We start from the raw sequence: 20,977 nt of genomic DNA, 5'->3' as shown, positions 1-20,977 counted from the left end.
CTCCCAAAACTGTGAGCCACACCAAAGGCATATTGGCTGTCAGTGTACACATTCACTCGCTTTCCTTTCGCCAGCACACATGCTCTAGTAAGCGCTATCAACTCTGCAGCTTGTGCAGAACCGTGGGAAATGCGTGCAGTCTCTACAATGGTGTGTAACGTCGTTACGGCATATGCTGTGGTCGTATCACCATTCGGTAACTTGAAACATGAACCATCAACCCATAAAGTATCATTGCATTCGGGAAGGGGAGTGTCTTGTAAGTCTACTCTCCCTTTTGTCTCTTCCTCGGTCCTGTAACAGCAGTCATGTTTGTCAATCTTGTCTGTCTCTGTCGGGATGGGTAATAACGTAGCGGGGTTGAGTGTATCACTCCTCTTTATATGGATGTGACTTGCTAGCAGGGTAAGTTCGTAACTGGATAGTCGAGCGCTAGTAAGGTGTTGTGTCTTTGTCCTATTTAGCAAAATGTCTACTGCATGCGGAACCATAACGATCAAAGTGTTATTCATGACTAATCCAGCAGACTGTCGAATGCAGACAGCTGCTGCGGCTGTTGCTCTTAGACAACTTGGCAGTGCCTTAGCCACTGGATCCAGAGTTGCCGAAAAATACGCGCATGGGCGCTGTTTGTCCCCAAAGAGTTGCATTAAGACTGATAATGCACAACCTTCTTTTTCGTGGACATACAATGTAAAAGGCTTACTGTAGTTGGGGTTTCCCAACACAGGAGCCGAACACAATGCATCGCGCAACTCGTGGAAACTCGTCTGACAATCTTCAGACCAAGGCATAGGATTAGGCGTGTCTTTGCGGAGTAGCGACAGTAAGGGTTTGGCTAGTAGTGAGAAATTCGGTATCCATTGTCTACAGTACGATGTAATGCCCAAAAAAAGCTCGAACACCTCTCTGTGTCCTTGGGGCACTTAGTTCTGTGATTGCCTGTATTCTTTCTGGTGTCAGTCTCCTTCCCTCCTTCGATAAGATGTGACCTAGGTAGGTTACTTCTTGTCGACAAAATTGCAGTTTTGAAAGGGAGACTTTGTGCTTCATGTCACATAGGTGACGTAATAGCGACAACGAAGCTTCCTTGCAAATCTCTTCAGTGTCTGCAGCGATCAGTAGATCGTCTACGTACTGAATCAATGTTGACCCATCTGGCAGTACAATTGTGTCTAGTTGTGTTTTCAGAGCCTGACTGAATATTGATGGGCTTTTGCAGTAGCCTTGAGGAGCGCATTTGAAGCGGAAGCTTCGTCCTCCTAAATTGAAGCCGAAAAGGTCTCTACTCTCTTCGGCGATCGGGACGCTGAAGAAAGCGTTCTTCAGGTCAATCACCGAGAACCAAGCTGCTGAAGCTGGAACCATTGTCAATAAAGCAGTAATGTCGGGGACGACTGGAAACTGCGGTATAACTACCTTATTTACTTCTCGGAGGTCAATCACAAACCTATACACAGGGGGCTGTGAAGGATCAGTACGTTTTAAGACCGGTAAAACTGGACTGTTACAAATGTTTCCTGTTGTTTCTTCGATAACATCTTTATTGATCAAATCATAAATGATCGTTAATAATGCCTTCTCGCATTCGTTAGATATTTTGTATTGGGGAATACGTGGCAATCTGATGTTGGCTTTCAAAGTTATGACATACGGTGCTATCTCTAAACGACCTACATCGTTGGAACCATTAGCCCACAGTATATCCGGAAGTGATGACAATTCCGTTGGGATACCTTCTTTTGACAAGTACATTGGAGAAATGACTTTTTTCCCTAAAGTAAGCTGTACTCCCGAGGGAGAACAGTACAAAGTTGCATACAACCTCTTTAGCAAATCCAATCCTAACAAATTTTCACCGCAACCTGTTGTAAGAATGAGGGGTGCTTCTAATTCACAGGGGCCAACAGAAAGGGAAACAGGACTAGAGATCGGGTTTCTAACAGGGGCGCCAGAGAAGCCTACTGAGACATTCATTTCGCCAGACAAAGGTGCGCCAGGAAGTTTTGAGTGCATAATAGAACTTTTTGTAGCACCAGTATCCAGCAGAAATGGCTCTGACACTCCTGAGGTAATTACCTCGACATAAGGTCCATCCTGATCTACTGGAACTGAAACAACTCCCTCTCTTTGTCCATGGCTGTCCTAGCGATCGTTACCCTCATTGTCGTGTTCGGTGTAATAGTCGTCAGCATAGTACTGAGCTGACTTGGACGATGAATTACTCTGTTGATCAAAGCTATTCATGGATTTCTGAGGCGGAAAAGAAGTTATATTCTGAGTGAAATTTCCACGGCCTCTACCTCTAGAGGCATGCTGAACACCTCTTCCCCTTACACCTTGGGCACCGTTTAAACGTCGTGCAAGAGCCGGACAATTATCTTTAAAATGACCCTCTTCTTTGCAATACGCACATTGATTCGGGCCATACGGAACACGCTGGTGGGAAGACTCGTTTCCTTGCGCGTCTCTAGAATACTGCTTATTCTGTTGATAATTGGGCTGGCTAGCAATACGAGGCGGATAGGCCTGTTGGAGAAGAACTTTAGTTTTTAAATCTTTCGTCTTTTTGTCTGCCTTGTCTAACTCGTCTTTACGCCTATTTTCATAGTACTGGGCTGTTGCTAGAATCTGCGCTGACGTAGAGACAGCCCAAGCACTTTCTGAGTCTTTTAGTTTAGCACACAATTCAGGAAGCAAATTGTGTACAAACTTGTCTACAAACAGTCTTTGGCCACCCTCGGTAGCCATATCCTGACCACTATGGTCAGTGAAAGTTTCCTCAAATCTCGTGAAGAAGTCAGAGACATTCTCGTCTTTCTTCTGCTTGCACGCGGATAGCTTGTCCCAGTTTACACGTACATCAGGCATAATTGTCTTCATGTACGCAATAATTCTACCAGGAAGTTCAGCTATTAACGGCTCAGGCTTGAAACCACCGATTTGTCTAGCATCTGTAGTCGCAATGTTCGCCCATGAGTTACCTAATTCTTGGTCATGATCCGTATGACGTATCTTACTCCATAAAGGATGTGGAACAACGTTCCCAAACAACATGTCTATATCCGCTAAATTCATTATACATGAGCTTGCAGTTTGGGACAACTCCTTATAATACCCAGTCGGGTTTTTACGGGGATCGGGTAGTGTCTGTTTGAGTGCTAAAACTTCGGATCTTTTCCAGGGGACATGTACCCATACACGCTGGAAATGAGGCAGAACCGGTGGAACTGCGTTTGCATCACCTTCCCTCCAAACCGGAGGAACCTCTCTCATGGGGTACTGTCTCGCTCTTTTCCTACTAGACGTACCACTGTCAGACGATGACCCAGAATTACCACCCGTACTTCGATGTGATAATAATATCTCAACTGCTTTTTCAACGTCGGGACCAACTATCATACCCTCCCCGAATCTAAATCGTAACCTACACAACTCTGGCAGGTTGCTCTTCTGACCATTATCTTCCAAATCCTCACACAGAAAAACACACATCTGCTCAAAGACGTATCTTTGCGTTGGTTCATCCCATTGACGGAAGACGTTCATGACAGACTCTACATCATATCTCGCTGTATCCATAGCCCAATTTCGTGCTAACTTATTCAATGACTCCCTTTCCTGATAATCAGGCATTTGGCTTCGTGATTGTCTTCGTTCCGTGTTAGGGGTCGTTTTAGGCGACCGAAAAAGTGGTGAAGGAAAGTTAGTAACAATGCTGGTCATTTTATGCCAGACGGAAGGTGAAAGTGGAGGAATAACTGGTAGTAGAACAGAGTCACGCAAAGCAGAAACAGAAATGTTCGTAGCACGAGTATCAGAGAGACTAGAAGGTGCGCTAGGCGAAATTTTAGAAGGAACGGTAGGAGAAGTAGACGTGATCGGTGAGCCTTGAGGAGGCTGTGCCAAAGAAACAGGAGCCAGCTGAAGAGTAGCCGGTGGGTACGGTAAAGGAGCCTGTATCACAGCTACCAAAGGTGCAACTAAAGGTTGCGGAGGTGCTGTGGCATTTTGTGCATAAGGTGGCGGAGAATTTAATAGGTGGGACATTAATGGATCTTTCTCGGATCCTTCCTTTTGACCTTTTCCTCTATTTGGCAGCATCGGGTAACATTTATCTATCGCTAGTTTCCTGCTCCTAAGCATCTGTTCGCTCTCCTGCTCTTCCTCGTTATCTCTGTATGCAACGGCAGCTTGCACCATTGACATACCTCTTTTATTCTTTTTTGCTAATCTTATTTCTTTCTGTTTGGCTTCTTTGCGCCATAAGAGTCAAACATCGCCGGCCGGGCTTTCTTCTTGAACAATTTGACCTCTAAGTTATCTAATATTTCTTGGTCGAAACTACCATATAGGGGCCATTTTAAAACACCATCCTTGCGGGTGTATTTTATCCATACCTCGTTATATGTTATAGGACCTACGCCGTGCTTCACATAGAGTTCATACGTTGGAGTTCCAATTGGAGGAACCGGACAAGAATCTTCCAATTGGGAGTCCTTACTACAACCAAGACAAAACAAGTTTCCGAGTCTGCTAAAACCAGGCATCTTCGCTCACTAGTCTAGCTTCAAACTTCAAAGGATTATCTGTTACGATATTTCTCGTGAATACACGAGTCCTTCGGCTTTGGGGCTTGCAAGTACCAAATCAAGTCGTATCTCAAGGATACCAAAAACTAAGGACAAACTAAGGACTGGGAGACGCTCCACTTATACTTAACTGAAGTATTTGAAGATCTGTGATGTCGCTAGAAGACTCGTCTATCGTTTCGCTCTACCAAGGATCACTGGGTCCAAAACAAGGCGATAGTCAGGGCAGCAGTCCTTCGTAGCCGTCGGGACGCGGGGAACCTCGCAGCAAAGACCTTCGGAACCACGTCGACATACAGGGGTCGCTGAAGTGGCTGGCCGTCCTCCGGAATTTTCACACGAAGCTCCTCACGAACATCTGGCTTGGACCGTCACCGCTTGATATCGCCCCACGTTGGGCGCCAATTGAGGTAACCGGTTTTTAGGAACTCGCTGGTGTCAGGGGATAACACCCGAAGACCTCTGAGTTCTCCCTTGTTCCGGACCACAGAAACAATGAGTCTTCTATCGCAGTCAAAGATCAAGTTTTATTGGTAGCTACCAAGTAACACGTGTCCCAGAAGTACACCACACGGAGAGTAGGTTTTGGGAGACTGTTCGTTTTTACAGAACCAGCCTTCTCCTTATATACAAGATATATGGCTTTAAGCAAGAATTCTTGAGTTTATGGTATGGCAATATACATATTTCTACAATAATACAAAGAGCGAAGTCATGTAAGCAAGCCCATATTTTAGATGTCCAGTTCGTTGATAGATTACCCAGTTAGGCCTGGAACTCCCATCAGATATCGATGAAACCTCAATAAAGAAAGGTGTAACCCAGTCATAAACCTGGCCATAAACAAGGAACATGGACAGGTGCATGTTTGCAGAAAGCATGGTCTGTATGTAGTGAATGGTTCGTGGAATGTTATGCGTAGATGCTATCGCATTCGGCCACTGGGCGAGGAGCTGCCTAAACAGGTTTGGCCTAAGACAGTGGAGTCAGTTGGGACAGGTCAGGGGAAAGTCACGAAAGGTGGACGTGTCTATTTGGATCAAGCTCGACCTTTAATTGACTTATCATGAGGGCAAGATGCAAGATGGATGCCGTTCACAAAATGGAGTTTAAGGGATGGGACGGAAACTGTGATTTAGGGGTGTTGGCAACCCTCGATTGTAACGCAAATACATAGGAATGATGTCCTAATCATTATCGGTTCGTAGACACAAAAATCGTCTCGGTACGTTGAGGTTTCGTGACACGGGTATTGGACCTCGATATCGGGAGAACAACGGGGTCCGGATTTTGAGAACCACACTAGGACATACTCTCCCGGTTGGATATCGTGACCGGGGCCCCTGGCAGCATCGGGGATGGCCTGCTGCACCTGTTGATGAATGATAGACAACGTTTTAGTTAATTTGTATAAATAATCTGATAGCAGGACGTCGGGGACGTCGTGAATGGAGGTCGGTTTGGGAGCAGTCCAGAGGTTCATTGGTCGCCCAAACACAACCTCGTAGGGGGTCAGGTGGTGCTTAGTGGGAGTGGAGCGCATCGATAGTAATGCCAGTGGGAGGGCATCTGGCCACTTAAGTCCTGTGGTGGCTACTATCTTTGACAGTTTCAGTTTCAGTGTAGCGTTGTGTCGCTCAACCAGGCCAGCGGATTGGGGGTGGAAGACTGCATGGAACCTCTGTTTTACCCCCAACCCCTTCAGGATTAGTTGGATAACTTCAGCTATGAAGTGGGGGCCATTGTCGCTCCATAAAATTCGACAAAGGCCGTAGCGAGGAAAAAACTCTTTCAGTAGTACTTTGGCAGTAGTCATGGCAGTGTTATCTCGGGTCGGATAGGCTTCCACCCATTTGCTGAAGGCACATACAATGACTAATACGTACTTCAAGCCTTGGCACCTCTCCAGCTGGATGTAATCCATCTGGAGGACCTCAAAGGGGTGGTCGGGGATCCCAAACCCTCCCCGGGGTACCACAGTTCCTTTCCCGGGGTTATGTTGTAGGCAGATAAGGCACTGCTGGACCAGGCGTTTGGCTGCGTCGGGGATCTTGTTGTTGTGCCAGACTTTGGAAATGAGTTCAATCATGGGGGCAGAACCTATGTGTGCAGGGGAGTGTGCCATTGTCAGTATGGGGATCAGGTATGAGTCGGGCAGCAACCATTTGTTCGTGTCTTTTGTCCGCCAGCAGCCTTCGTCGTCCCTTAGACCCACCCGTGCCCACTCAGTCAGTTCGTGGGGTGTGCTGGCCGATTGGATGTCCCTAATCGTTTCCCTAGCGTCCGTCCATTTTTCTGCTTGTGACCTGGTCACATACATGCGTGTCGTTGTCCTATTCTCAGCTGTGGTTCGGGCAGTGATGTCGGCTAGTACGTTTCCCTGTCCGACTAAATCTGTCACCTTCTTGTGTGCCTGGCATTTGATTACTGCTAATCGTTTGGGGAGGAGAACTGCTTCAATTAGGGCGGAGACTAGATCTCCGTGAAGGATGGGCGTGCCGTGGGACGTCAGGAATCCCCTTTCCCTCCACAGGAGCCCAAAATGATGAACCACCCCGAAGGCATACTGGCTGTCCGTGTAAATGTTTGCCGTGGTTCCTGCTGCTATGATACATGCTCGTGTGAGGGCAATTAGCTCTGCTGCCTGTGCGGATCGTTGTGTGATGCGCGCTGTTTCAACTACTGTTCGAGCTGTCGTCACCGCATAGGCAGCAGAAGTGGTGCCATCTGGGAGTTTGATACAAGAGCCGTCTACCCATAATTCTCCATCAGGGTCTGTAAAAAGCAATGTCTCGAAGGTCAATTCTACTTCTGGTCTATTCGTCCGTGAGGGTCACACAGTCGTGTGTGGGGGGGACATCGGGGTCATTTTCAGGCAAGGGCAACAGTGTAGCAGGATTCAATGTCGTGCATCTCTTCAACGTGATGTGGGGTGCAAGTAGGGTCAATTCGTACCCCGTCAGTCGTGCACTAGTCAGGTGTTGAGTCTTGGTCTGATTCAAGAGGGTGTCAACTGCATGGGGTACTAATACCGTGAGAGAGTTCGAAAGTACAATTCCCTCACTCTGGCGGATAGAGACAGCAGCAGCGGCTACCGCTCGAAGGCAGGCAGGTAACGCTCTGGCGACTGGATCAAGAGTGGCAGAGAAGTAGGCACAAGGGCGTTGTTTGGCGCCGATGGGCTGAGTTAGAACAGATAATGCGCATCCCTCCCTTTCGTGAGTGAAGAGGGAGAACGGCTTGGAGTAGTCTGGCGTTCCTAGGACGGGTGCCGAGCAAAGGGCATCCCGCAGCTCCTTAAAGGACGCTTGGCATTCGGAGGTCCAAGGGAGTGGGAAAGGGACATCTTTGGCCAACAGGGAAAGTAGGGGTTTTATGATGAGACTGAAATTCGGTAACCATTGTCGGCAAAAAGAGGTGAGACCCACCAATGAACGGACTTGCTTCTGTGTTTTTGGGATGGGGGTGTCTAGGATGGTTTGGATTCGGTCGGGCGTAAGTTTTCTCCCTTCTTTGGACAGGAGATGGCCTAGGTATGTCACTTGGGGCTGGCAAAACTGTAGTTTCTTTTTGGAGACTTTGTGGCCATTCTCCGCAAGAAAGTGCAAGAGTTGGATAGTGGCCGTGATTGCAAGTGGAGTGGTGTCGGCCGCCAGAAGGATATCATCGACATATTGGATCAACACCACTCCATCTGGTAGCTGGACGGCGTCCAGCTGTCTTTTGAGGGCCTGGCTGTAAATGCTGGGACTTTCAGTGTAGCCCTGGGGAGCTCTACAAAATCGGTATGAACGGTTTTTTAAAGTGAAGCCGAAGAGATAACGGCTGTCTGGATGGATGGGGATAGAGAAAAATGCGTTTTTGAGATCAATAACGGTGAAGGTGGTGGCAGTGGACGGGATGAGGGTCAGAATGGTGGTGATGTCTGAGACCACGGGGTACTGTGGCACCACTATTTTGTTGACTTCTCGTAGGTCGATGATGAAGCGGTACGCTTTCTCATCTCCCTCACCTTGCTTCTTAATAATGGGTAGGATAGGGCTATTGCAGACATTCCTAACCACTTCCTCTACCACTCCTGCATCTACCAAGGACTGAATAATCGCTACCAACGCCTTCTCGCCTTCGGGCGATATCCGGTACTGTGGGAGTTTCGGGAGTATTGCATCTGGTCGAACAGTTATGTGTACAGGATCGATCATCATTCGTCCTACATCCGAGTCATTTCTGGCCCATAGGTACAGGGGTAGGGTATCGAGCAAGGATAGGTCAGCATCTGTTATGGTGTACATATGTCGTGTGGGGTAGGGTCTGGACATGCTCGGGTTGTCGTACAGGATGACTCGGACTCCATCCGGGGAACACCTAATAGTAGCTCGGAAATGTTTCAGTAAATCAATACCCATAATGGCGTCAGGGGAGTTGGAGGAGAGCAAAAACGTTGTGTCAGTGGGATTGTTTCCTAGGTCAAAGGAGATAGGTACAGACAGGGGATTAGTGAAGGGCGTTCCATCAAAACCTATCGATGTAATGTGTGAGCCAGACAAGGGTGCCCTTGGAATCAGTCGCTTTGATAATACACTACGTGTCGCTCCAGTGTCTACCAAGAATGGAGACTTTGTACCCAGGACCTTAGCAGTGACGTAAGGACCTTGCTGGTCAACACAGAGCTTGACTGGATCCCTCCCTTGCCCCTGGCCGTCCTATGCAGAGTCGTGAGTATTGTTGCAGTCGGACTGTTGGCACTGATTCTGTCGGGGGCGGTCAAATGTGTTTGGTCTGCCAGGTCGGTCATTGGTGGTGTCGTGGGTCTGCCCTCGCCCCTGCCCTCCAGTTTTGGGGCCATTTGTCATGTCCCTTGTCTCTTTATTTTTAATCATTTCCCGAAGGGCCAGGCATTGAGACTTCCAATGTCCAAATTCTTTACAAAATGCACACTGGTTCTCATCGAGGTCGGTTCGTGGAGCGCCGGGTGTGGGGTTGCGGTCTCTAAGGGGCGGATTCCTAGGGGCATTCGACTGGTAGTTTCCCCTATACCGTTCCATTCCTGTAGTCACTCCCTGCAATTGAGCAATCATCACTCGTTCCTTTAAGTCCTTTTTCTTTCTCTCAGTCGCCCTCTCGTTCTCGTTCTTTTGGTGTTCGTAATACTGAGCCATCTGAAGGATAGCTGCAGGTTTGGAGGCTCCCCAACTACTCTCTCTCGTCTGTAACTTTTGGGAGACCTCTTGCGATAGCCCCTTTACGTAGTTTTGCACGAATAGGTGTTGTCCGGTTGCGGTGGTCATGTCTTGGCCACTGTAGTCGGAGAACACTGTTTCAAATCGGGAGAAATATTCTGATACGCCTTCCTGGGGTTTCTGACGGCAAGCCGTGACTACCGACCAGTCTACCTTTTTCTCTGGGATCAACGTTTTTAGCTTCTGCACTATTTTGTCGGGGAGTTCCAGTATGTCTTTTACAGGTTTCTTTCCGGGCTCTCGCTGCCTATCTAGTTCAATGAGTTGCTTCCAGGTGTGTCCGAACAGGTCTGTGTGGACGGCCTTCCGGATTTGCTTCCACACATCGGCCGGTAGACACAACCCGAAAAACAAATCAATGTCCGATAGAGTCATTATGGTTGAGCCCAAGGCTGTGCCTAGTTCGGTATAAAATGCTGTCGGGTTCTTTCTCAAATCGGGCAGGGTCTGCCTAAAAGTTAAAATATCTTGCCGATCCCATGGTTGGTAAACCCAATTGTACACAACCCTCCCTTTTGCATCTGCGTGGTTGATATCGTCGTTTGTTCCCTGACCTCTTGGGGGAACCCAGTAGGGGGCGGCTTCTCTGATAGGCATCATAGTGTTGGCTGCTTCTAATGGGGGCTCAACCCTCTCAGGGACAGGGATCTTGACCTCTGGTTTCTGTTCCACGAGGTGGCGGAAGACTTCAAGGGTTTGCATGAAGAGGTCCGTCACATCGCTCTCAGTCCCATCTCCAACATCGACCCTTCTATATAGAGCCGTCAGTTTAGCGGGACCCTTATTCTGATACCTATCCTCATATGCGTTCAGGGTGTGGTAGCTGAACCGTAAAATGAAATGCTGCCTGTGACTACCGGCATGTGAGTTGTGCATATTCATCGTATATTCTTCGCTCTCCTTCCATTCTACCAGTGTCTTTGCTATTTTGTCAATTCCATCCCGCTCGTCTTTGCTCAACCTATTTGGTCTGGCTGCCGGCTGCTTGCCAGTCTCGGGTTCATCTGATGTTGTTACCAATGTGGCCGGCGCGAAGGCCGTAAGAGCCGGGGCACTGGCGCTAGGGTCACCCTTGGCTGCACTCAGAGCTGGCAGGTGCTGTGCCAGAGGCTGGCAGGGGGCATAAGGAGGGGGCATGTAGATAATCGGAGGGCCTAGCAGTAATTCGTCGTTCGCCCGTTGTTTGGAGGGCACCTCCGCGTAGAGGGGGTCCTGACAGGGCACTGGCCTGCCAGTCCTGACTCTTGTGTTTGTTTAACTTCCTCTCTTCTTCTTATTTCTTCATCTAGTTCTTTTGTGGCCAGATGGGCTGCTTTTCGTAACTCTTTCACTATTTTTGCTTCTTCTCTTTTCCTTCGCTGTTCTGCTTCTTTGCGCCACATGCCAATACTATCGAGCATAGTGGGCGTTGCCTTATTTATTTTTACAGCTGCTTCTAACGTTTTTATTTTATTTTCATCAAAAGAACCTATCAGTGGCCACTGACTTTCGGGATCCTTTTTTGTATATTTATGCCATAACTTACTATAAGCTATAGCGACTAGTCCTTGCTTAGTAAACATGTCCTTATTAGGGGTGCCTTCCAATGGAGCTGGATGGTTCATCTCTAATAAGCGGTCCGGGTTGACCCAACTACTAACCAATGGGGAGAAGATAGGCATGACGGATTACAATGGGGGCAAAAGCCTGCACTACCTATCTTTTCACTACTTGCAAAGACTGGACAGAATATTCTATTCTACGCTGTTTGCAAACAGAGAATACCTCCAAAAAGAACCAATTTCCAAACAGTCAATGTCTGGACAAACAATCAATCAATGAGGAATGAAATAGGCACGACGGGTTACAATGGGGGCAAAAGCCTGCGTTACCTACCCTTCACTCTCTACAAAGGGAGGGAGAATATTCCTATTCTTCCCCGTTTGTAGGCAGAGAAGATTCTTAAGAGAACCAACTTCGAACAATTCAATGTTCGATCAAACAATCAATCAATGGGGAGAAAAATAGGTATGACGGATTACAATGGGAGACAAAAGTCTGCATTACCTATCCTTCACTATCTGCAAAGGGAGACAGAATATTCCTATTCTTCCCCGTTTGTAGACAGCGAATGTCTCAAAGAGCAATAATCGATAAAGATCGATAACAAACAATCAATGGGGAGAAAAATAGGCACGGCAGATTGCAATGGGGGACAAAAGTCCGCGTTACCTATCCTTCACTATCCGCAAAGGGAGATAGAATATTCCTATTCCTCCCCGTTTGCAGGCAGCGAATATCTCAGAGAGCGACAAAGCAAATACTAGTATTTCAATCAATAAAGACAATCAATCAATTTCGCAATTCGTCGTGTGTCACGACACGACCTTACCCGGACCGCATGGACAGTTTCTCGTCTTCCGCTTCCAGCGCCCGATCGTCCTCTACTCTCTGTTGCTATCGCGGCACTCCTGGTGGTTCCCAGACAGGACCGTAGATCGCTCGGGAGAGGTCTGCTCGGAACCAGTGAAGTTCAGATGATCGGCTGTCAGACGAGGGTCTATCGGACAGGAGCTCTCCCGATCGTTGCAGTCGTTCACTCTGTCGTTGGGACCTCTCCCACTGGATCCACGTGTCGCTGATGGGCCCCGCGTTTGGGACGCCAATTGATGAAGATCAATTCAAAATGGTCAGGCGATTTAGTTGATGCTTCCTAAGTTAAATTTGCCTAATACCATACAAAGTTATCCAGGCAGGCGCTGGAGACAGGAAGACAGGAAACACGTTTTATTCCGACGGAGCAGAACACGTCAGATCGGACAACAAGGTATCGTCTCGAGGTGCTCTAACAAGTTCTCTGAGGCTTCGTCTTTTATACACTGGTTTAAGACATGTGAATACTCTTTATTACAACAGAGACATTGTGAAGTATGAGGATGACATCCCCGGCACCCCCCCAGTTCCGGCCCATTCCAACATATGACAACAGTAGAGGCCCTTACCCCTCATACAATAGGAGGGGGCTATCACGCAGCTGAGTGTTCTGCCGATTCCTTTGGAATGTGTGCGCCTGATCGAATCTCATGGGGTGGGGAGGTCATGATCAATAGTAGCTCCATTGAAGAGGGGCGAGTGCATACAGTAGTGGGCAATAAACTGCATCCTCAGGCTGAGGGATGACCAGCGGTCCGTGCAGACAATCAGGCTCAGAGGTCGGGGTCATCAAAGGAGGGGTATTCATGGAAGGAAAGGAGGTGTTGGTCAGGAGCGGGGTGTGATTCTCAGAGACAGAGTCATGCGGGAGGGGAGGGCTTATGACTTGTGCATGTGAGACCGGGGGCAGCCAGGGTGCGTGGGGGATGCTTACAGGGTCAGGGAAGTGCGCCAACGATCGATCGTGAACAGGGAGACCATGATACCTAGAATGGCTGTCGTGTATGTTCATACGTGAGTCTGCAAGATGGCGCAGATGATGTTCAGTACATGAACTAAAATTCCACAGTGCGTCGGTCCTGGTGACTGCATTCAGCCCTCGGTAGTCAACACAGAACCGGAGCTCCGGGGGTGTGCCGGGGGCGGCGGCTTTAGGGACCAGGACGACGGGACTGGCCCTGGGACTGTCGGAGGGTTCGACTACCCCCAGAGCTAGCATCTTGGCCACTTCGGATTGAATGCTGGCCCGAACTCGGTCAGGCACTCGGAAAGCTTGGTGTCTTACAGGTGGGCTGTCTCCGGTGTCCACATCGTGGACACACCACCGGGTGACTCCAGGAGTTAGGGAAAATAGATCTGCAAATTGCCCCAACAGCTGTCGGCAGTCTTGGTGCTGTTCTGGGGTCAGGGTAGAGGAGAGTGTGACCCCTTCGATGGAGCCGTCTTTCTCGGTGGTGCTCATGAGATCTGGTAGCGGTTCGGAGTCGTCTTCCGCTCCGTCATCGGTCGCTAGCAGCAGACTTAGTTCAGTGCGGGCAAAGTGTGGTTTGAGCCGGTTAGCGTGTAGAACCCGGAGGGGGTTTCTTGAGGACTCCATGTCCACCAGGTAGGTGACGGGGCTCTTGCGCTCCACCACTTTGAAGGGCCCCGTCCATTTGTCCTGGAGGGCACAAGGTTCAACCGGGGACATGACCCTGACTTGCTGGCCCGGCTCGAATTCGATGGACGAGGCGTTCTGGTCATACCAGCGTTTCATCCCCTCCTGACTAGCCTCCAGGTTGGCCTCGGCAAGTTCCCGGAACTTCCGAGTCTGGTTGCGGAGTGTCAGGAGGTACTGGTAGACATCGGGTGGAGCACCTCGGACAGCCGTCTCCCAGCCCTCCTTGACCAGGCTGAGGGGGCCTCAGACCGGGTGCCCATACAATAGTTCAAAGGGGCTGAACCCCAGGGACTTCTGGGGTACCTCGCGATATGCAAACAGGAGGCAGGGCAGCAGGACATCCCATTTGCGTCGTAGCGGCTCCTCTAGGCCCTTGATCATTCCCTTCAGTGTTCGGTTAAACCGCTCCACAAGTCCATTTCCTTGGGGGTGATACGGGGTGGTGAACTTATATGTGACCCCGCACTGTTGCCACAGGGACCGCATATATTTGGATATAAAGTTGGTGCCCCGATCACTCACGACTTCTCGGGGGAAGCCGACTCTGGAGAAGATCCCCATTAGGGCTCGGCCTACCACTGGGGCCGTGATGGTTCGGAGGGGGATGGCTTCAGGATAGCGGGTGGCATGGTCCACTAGAACGAGGATGAAGCGGTGCCCCTGAGAGGTGCGGGGGTCCAAGGGTCCCACGATGTCGATCCCTACTCGCTCGAAGGGGGTGGTGACCACGGGAAAAGGCTGGAGTGAAGCTTTGACTTTTCCCCCGCTCTTCCCGCTGGCTTGACAAGTCGGACAGGATCGGCAGTGATTATGCACATCGTTGCGCATTTTCGGCCAGTAGAAATGGGTCACCAGGCAGCTGTAAGTTTTGTCCTGCCCCTGGTGCCCGGCGAGGGGCACGTCATGTGCTAAGTTCAAGAGGAAGTCTCTGAATTGGAGGGGAACGACCAGCACCCGGCTGGCCCCTAGTTCGGCAATCTTCTGCTCGCTGTAGAGAAGGTCGTGGTCCCAATAGACCCAGTGGGACCCCGAGGGGTCTCCAGCGGCTTGAGTGGCGGCTTGTTGTCGGATACTCTCGAGGGAGGGACAGGTTTTCTGTTCCTGCCGGAATTGTTCGCGGGTGGGGCCACCTTCTTGGCGCCATTGAGCTAGTTGTGGAAGGTGGCCGAGCTCGGTGAGGTCTTCATGGCTGGGCCCCTGGGGGCCGGGTTCAGGGTCGGCGTCCTCGGAGACGGCGGGCGGTGGAGGTGCGGGCCACTCTGGTTCCTCGGTCGGGGCATCCTCCGTTGGGGCAGAGGCTCGGGCGGATATGGAGCGGGTGGTCGCACAGACCCACTCTGGAAGGCCTAGCATCCCCAGATGCTCTCTCCGCTCGACGCCGGCCCAGGGGGAACTTTCCAGGTCGTTCCCGAGGAGGCAGTCCGAGGGGGAATTGTCCCGGACGGTCACCTTCAGCATACCTGACACCCCTCCCCATTCGAAGGGGATCTGGCATAAACTCTCGGAGTTGTCCGCCGTCCGCACCGGCCACAGGACATTGGGGAGAATTTGTTCTGGGGTCACCAAGTGGCAGCGGACCGCCGTCACACTGGCTCCCGTGTCACGGAGGGCTTCGGCCCGGAATCCATTGATGGTGACCCATTGGCGGTATTTCTGTGTGTTGCCTGGGATCGGGTCTCGGGGATCAGGTCTCGATCACCCAGGCATGCCAAGATCATAGCGGCGGGCTCCCACTCGGCCTGTTCGGGGTCGTTGTCTTCTTCCTCGCCTCCTTCTGTACCCAGGATGGCGGCCGCGATCTGGCGGTTCGGGGGGCCGGTGGTGCCGGGTCGCTGGTTCATCGGGCAGAGGGGGTCATTCGCATAATGACCCTGTCGCTGGCATCGGTGGCACGTAACATTTGGGCGGGGCCCCGGTCTTGCTGGGGGAACCCCCCTTCGGCCCAGGGATGGCGAAGTGGAGGTAGGGGAGGACCCCGTGGGGGCGTCTTGGCCCCGGTTCTGGCCTCCTCCGCCGCCTCGTGGTCGGTGGTTCCCCGGGGATCCCCGGCCGTAGTCTCCCATCGGGCTCCGTGGGACTCGGGTGCTCACCCATCTATCCGCCTCGACAGCGAGTTTTCGTGGCTCAGTCAGTTTGCTGTCGAGGAGGTGCTGCCGGAGTTCGATGAAGCAGTTGTTGGAAAGATGTTCCCATATAATGAGGTCGACCAACTGCTGGTAGGTGGTGACCTGGCTGCCTTTGATCCACCCCTCGAAGGCTCTGCTGTAAAAGTTCACGTACTCCACCCAAGTGGTACCGGGGATTTTTTTACAGTCTCGGAATCGCTGCCGGTACATTTCAGGGGTGAGTCCGTAGCGAGTGAGGAGAGCGGTTTCATGTGTTCATATGAGGTCATCTCGGCATCGGGAAGCTCTAGCAGGGCGTCCCTCCCTTCATTGATGAACTTCCCCCACAGGCCGGCGCCCCAGTCCTTGAGGGGTACTCGATGGGCGGTCATGGCTACTTCATAGGCTTTGAACCACTGTTGGATGTCGTCGTTCTTGTAGTACTCTTTGACGACATCCTTGGGTATGTGCACCTTCCTGTCCACCGGCGGGGGCGAGGTCTTGCCCCCGGAGGTGCTGGTCTCGTTTGTCTTGGCCTTGATTTCTAGTTCCTTTAAGCCGCGCTCATGCTCGAGCATGAGTCTCTTTTCCTCAAGGTCTTTTTGTCTTCGTTTCTCCTCCAGGTCTCCTTCTAGCCGTAGTTGCTCGAGTGCTATTTTCCTTTCCGCCAGCTGCAGTTCTCCATCCAGCCGGAGTCGGGCGAGTTCCAATTCGTGGAGCCGATTCCTCTCTCGTTCTCGGGCGTCTTCGTGGGGGCCCGTGCCTGGATTTGCGGGTCTCTCCCCCACTGGGGTCGTGTCGGTCTCCGGGCTTCCGTTCGGACCTGGGTTGTCCTCATTCTGGGGTGGCGTGTCACCGGCGTCCACCCATGCCTGTAGGGCCGATTTAAAGTCTTCCTTGGTGCTTAGGCCCATGGTAGCGATGCCCAGGTCTTTGCAGAATTGTTTTAATTCCTTGTGACTGTAGTCTTCCATTTTCTCTTTCTGGAATTCCGTAGTCGGTCTCGTTTCTTGCGTAGTCATGGTCGCGGTGTGTTTTTCTCGGTAGTGAGTGAATCACTCTCTGTACGATCTGCGTCGGCTCGGATACCGTCGCTTGCCACCACTGTTAGAAAGGCGATCCCGGGGGAGGCAGAAGATGTCTGACTGACCACCCCTAGGTCCACCTCTCCGTCGAGAAGCAGCCGAGCGTTATCGAGAGGCCTCCTGGGTGAGGGTCCTCTCCTAGGATCGTACAGCAGAGTAACCACAACACTACAAACGGACACCACACAAGAGGTTAAGTTCTTAAGCTTTATCAGGAATAAAGGTTGCTGGTTCTCAGCGGGGTGTACAGGCAGATCGAGGGATCTGTAGAGTCTCGTAAAAGGGGCGAGGTAGCGGGACAGTCTCAATATGGGTGCAGGAAGGGATACCCTGCGCACAGCTCTCAATCCTCGAGCCAGGGGTTCCGAGAGGCCGAGCCGCGGCAGCGCCTGCAGGACTCGACAGGTGGTCGGTAACGGAGAGGAGGCCGCGGCAGCGCCAGCAGGTCTCGAGGTGGTTTCGGTGAGGATGGGCCGCGGCAGCGCCAGCAGGCTCTCAAGATGGTTCAGCAAAGGTGGGCCGCGGCAGCGCCAGCAGGCTCTCAAGATGGTTCAGCAAAGGTGGGCCGCGGCAGCGCCAGCAGGCTCTCAAGATGGTTCAGCAAAGGTGGGCCGCGGCAGCGCCAGCAGGCTCTCAAGATGGTTCAGCAAAGGTGGGCCGCGGCAGCGCCAGCAGGCTCTCAGGGTATCTTCCGGTTACAGGGAAATGAGTTCTTCTGGTGTCGGCCGTGACAGCGTCAGCAGGGCTTTCCAGTCCAGGATACAACTGGCGTCCTACTCTGGGGCTGGCCCAGATATAGGACTGGGGTCCTTTGATGTCCGGACCCTCGCGCCTGGGGGCCGGAGGGGCCGGGACGATGGTGTCCAGACACCCAGCAGGGGGGTGGAGCCAGCGCCCAGGGAGGCCGGAGGGCAATCGATACCAGGCGTCCAGGGACGGCTGGAGGGCCATCGAAACTCCCCTTCCTCCGGGATCTGTCGAGTGGCCACTCGACCACCTGGGTGGATCTTGGTGCCTCGATGTCGGGCTTCGCTGGGGCCTGGGCTGGGGCCGAGACCACGTGTTCGTGATGTGGTGGGCCCAAGATGGAGTTGGGCGAGGCATCGTGCTCAAGACATGACGGGCCCAAGATGGAGCCAGGCCGGTAGTGGTGGTCCGGGAGGGTAACCGGACCGGCAGTGTTGGGGCATGCAGGGTCGGGCAGACGGGGCTGCCCGAGGCTCGGTGGAGGGCCGATGTCGGTCTGGGCCCGCCATGCGGGAGGGGTAGGACCACGCCATGAGGCCGGGTCCAACAGTGATCACGGCCAAAGCCTGGAACAGCCTGCCAAGGTCCTTGCAGATGGCTGAATCTGAATCTGTTTTCCGATTCACTTGAAGACCTGGCTGTTTTCCAACTTTTAGCCCTCTATGAGTGTCCGCACCTGCCGCCTTCTTAGAGCCGGGAAACGCCTGCTGGGGGTAGCTGTGCACTTTATAAGCTTCAAATAATAATATTAATATTGCTGATTCTGTTAATGTCCTGAGTTTGACTCCGTTCCACATTCCTCTTCATCAGAAGCTCAGCCTCTGACTTCCCTTTCTCTTCCTTCTTAATCCTCAACAAGCAAGGTACAAGTTTTGAAGAAGGTTACCTTCCTCTTAACCCCTCAAATGGTATTCCACCTGTTGCAGAATGAGGTGTAATCGTGTTTGATAACAACATACTTTGAAGAGCTTTCTTCCATGATAACCAAAACTTAAGTGCCAGTTGTATTGACTCTTTGACAATTCCATTGAACCGCTCAACCTGGCCATTACTTTTGGGATAATCCAATGATGCCCTTAAATGATTAACACCACAGTTTTACAAAAATGACTGCATCTTACTTGATTTAAGCACCACCCCATTATCAGACACCAACAACTTTGGTATAACTTCCCTGGAAAAAACATCCTCCCAAAAAATCAATCAATAACCACCTCTGTGGTGACACTGCCATCCATATGAACTTCTGCCCACTTAGAGTAATGCCCAATGAGAACAATGGCATATGCCTCCTTGGATGGTAACGTGGTAAATGGCCCCATAATATCAATTGCTACTTTCTGCCATGGCCCATCACATAAATGTACTGTTTGCTAAGGTACCATCACTGGTTTAATCACTTTGTCACTTGACATGCATTCATTAGATTCCCTCACCCAACTATCCTCCATACCATCCAAACCTGGCCTCCAAATTTCTTCTTAAACTTTCCACCTCATGCTTGTCATCCTCCAATGGACTTCATGTCTTAACTTGATGATGTTCTTGCGCTTCCCAATAGGCGATACAAACCTATCTCCTCTTAGGACAATACCATTAGAAAAGGATAATTCCTCCTTTACCTTCCAAAATGTGCTAAATTCAGCTTGCAATTGCCATTCCAATGGCCACCCATTTACAATTAATTTTTTTGCACCCAACAGCACCACATTTTTTCCATTTCCTCTATCAATTTCACCTCAGACAACACCAACCCATTTGCCACATCTCTGTTCCTACAACACATCACATCTTCATACATGTACGCCACATCACGTCCATTCTCATCCATTTCCTGTGCGTTGCACGATTCCACTGGTAACTGCGACAATTCATCAGCAACACAAGTATTTTTGTCTGGAACACATACAACATCATAATAATACATTTGCAACTTTGAAACCAATCGTGCTAACTTTGTTGTTATATTTTTCCCACTTCCTGGTTTTGAAATATTCACTAAAGAGTTATGGTCTGCACAGATTCCCAATTTCCTGCCCCGAACATGCACCCTGAAACACTCTACAGCCCAAGTTGGAGCTAGTAATTCTTTCCCTATCACTGAAAGATTTCTGTCGACTTGTGTCGGGGTCCGAGATGCCTATGCAACCATTGCCTCATTACCATCCTTCTTTTGTGATAGAACAGCTCCTACTCCGTAACCACTGGTATCCACAGATATAGTAAATCCAACCCCATGGCGCATTTACAACCTCATTCTTGATTGCTACAAACTCCTCCTTGCCAACAACCAAATGTTGCATTTTTCTTCAATAACGCTCATAAATTTTCCACCTTCCAGACATCATTTTTCACAAAACGGGAACTAAACTCTGTTAGCCCCAAAAAAGGCATTAACTGTTCTTTAGGCTTGGACTCAGGAGCATTCACGATAGCTTCAACATGAATGATTGTTGGACGTACGGCTTCCTTAGATATAATGTGCCCCAAGTATTCCACCTGCCGTTTTCCAAAACCACATTTCTCTTCCTTCACACTCAGAACACTTTTCATTAGAGCATGTAAACCCTCCTTCAATCTCCCTTCATGCTCTTTTTTGTCCTTTCCAAATATCAAAATGTAATCCTAAACACCTTCCCACCTGTTATGCCTGATAATACTCTGGACATCTCCCTCTGAAAATCAGCAGATGCACCTGATGACCGTAAAGGCATTCTTCTATACTGGATCCTGCTTTCAGTGGTTTTAAAAGCTGTGCAATGCCTAGAGTCTGGTATGCGCTGGCCAAACCAATTGTAGTGAATACAGGAGCCTCCCTGTGATTAGCTGACCTGGTATATGCTGTCCACTGATTAAAGTGGGCACCTCGCGCCAGTCCAAACCGCCCTTATGCTGATTTAAGAGGTCAAAGATAACCTTAGAAAGCTATCCAAGAGGTAGCTGTGGAGAGCAGCCTTCAGGCGTAGCCTTGATGGAATGCTAAGCAGCTTGTTTTACCAGAATGCAATCTTATTGTATTAATTAAATGAAAGGAGAACCGCACAGTAGTTATAAAAATATGTATTTATTTATATAACACTCACTAGTATGACACAATATCTTCTACACGAATATATTCACGAAGCAAACAATACTG

Source organism: Lissotriton helveticus (genome assembly GCF_964261635.1).
Source record: "Lissotriton helveticus chromosome 1_1 unlocalized genomic scaffold, aLisHel1.1 SUPER_1_unloc_11, whole genome shotgun sequence".
Lineage (NCBI taxonomy): Eukaryota > Metazoa > Chordata > Amphibia > Caudata > Salamandridae > Lissotriton > Lissotriton helveticus.
The sequence above is the reverse complement of the archived record's forward strand: the minus strand, read 5'-3'. Positions refer to the sequence as shown.